The sequence below is a fragment of the Pteropus medius genome, unplaced genomic scaffold (genome assembly GCF_902729225.1).
Source record: "Pteropus medius unplaced genomic scaffold, Ma_sr-lr_union100, whole genome shotgun sequence".
Classification (NCBI taxonomy): Eukaryota; Metazoa; Chordata; class Mammalia; order Chiroptera; family Pteropodidae; genus Pteropus; species Pteropus medius.
The window spans coordinates 50,372,390-50,373,815 of NW_024344378.1; the positions used below are offsets into that span (position 1 = coordinate 50,372,390).

Below are 1,426 nucleotides of genomic sequence, written 5' to 3' on the forward strand. Positions count from 1 at the left end.
AGAGGATCCTTTTTGTCCCCAATTTGTTTTTTATTGAGATTAATTCGCATACCATAAAATTCACCCTTTTAAATTATATAATTCAGTGGATTCTAGTATATTCGCAAGGTTGTGCAACCATCGCCACCTCTAATTCTAGATATTTTCATCACCTTAAGGGAATCCTTTAGTAAATTTCTGGAGCACTATGTCTACAAAGCTCTTTCCTCTCCAGTACTCTGCCCCACAAATTCCAGATGTCTCAGCCTCCCTGAACTCAAGGCTCTATTTCCCCAGTTCTTTGAGATTGCTGTGCTCTGCTTAGATCCCCCTCTCTCTACTAGTCTCTGGAAAGGGCTTCCAGGCAGAAAGCCAGGACAATCGTAGAGGGCCTCTCTCAGGAACTGCAGTCCTCCACTGTCTATTGTCCAATGTTCGAAGATATTTATTTCATATCTTTTTTTCCAGTTTTGTAGTTATTTATAGAAGGAGGGTTAATCTAGTATAATTACTCCATCATGGCCTTTCGGCCAGAACTGCCATCTTCCAGTAATTTGCCAAAATGTCAAACACAAAGGGAAAGAGGAAAGGTACCCGCTATATGTTCTCTAGGCTTTTTGGAAAACACGGAGTTGTTCATACATGTGAATGTACAAGAAAGGTGATATCGTAGACATCAAGGGAATGGGCACTATTCGAAAAGGAATGCCCCATAAATGTTACCATGGCAAAACTGGAAGAGCTTACGATGTTACCCAGCATGCGGTTGGCATTGTTGTAAACAAACAAGTTAAGGGCAAGAGCCTTGCCAAGAGAATTAATGTATGTATTGAGCATATTAAGCACTCTAAAAGCTGAGACAGCTTCCTGAAACATGTAAAGAAAAATGAGCAAAAAAAGAAAGAAGCCAACGAGAAAGGCATCTGGATTCAAATGAAGTGCCAGTCTGCTCCACCCATAGAAGCACACTTTGTGAGAACCAATGGAAAGGAGGCTGAGCTGCTGGAAACCATTCCCTATAAATTCATGGCATGATAGGTATGGGGCGGGGGAAGACCTCTAATTGAGTAGGTGTTCCCTCCTCCAAAGAAATATTTAAAGAAAACTAACTGTCCTGAAAAAAAAACAAAACAAATTATTCTATCATGGATAGAAGTGGAAGTCTCGATTTACTTGATTTTCGAGATTAAACCAGTTTATCACAGTGTTCGACTATAATAAGCACTAAATAAATCATAGTGGTTATTGACTTACTAGTTTATATATTACTGAAGTGGACGTTGTAGTTACTTTCTCAATATCTCTTCTACCATTCTTCCATTGTCTGGTAGCCACAGAATTGACGGGAGGGAAGAAGTTAGTTTAATTACGGCTTCGGATTGGCCCATATTATTCTAATCCAATTAGTATGATTCCATCTCCCTTGCCATACTGATTAGTTCAGTTA

The 1,426-nt window shown here is 39.5% G+C and overlaps 1 pseudogene; it reads left to right on the forward strand.

Moving 5' to 3' along the window:
- Positions 1-541: 541 nt before the first annotated feature.
- Positions 542-1,014, forward strand: LOC120609721 (60S ribosomal protein L21-like; annotated as a pseudogene).
- The last annotated feature ends 412 nt before the right edge of the window (positions 1,015-1,426 follow it).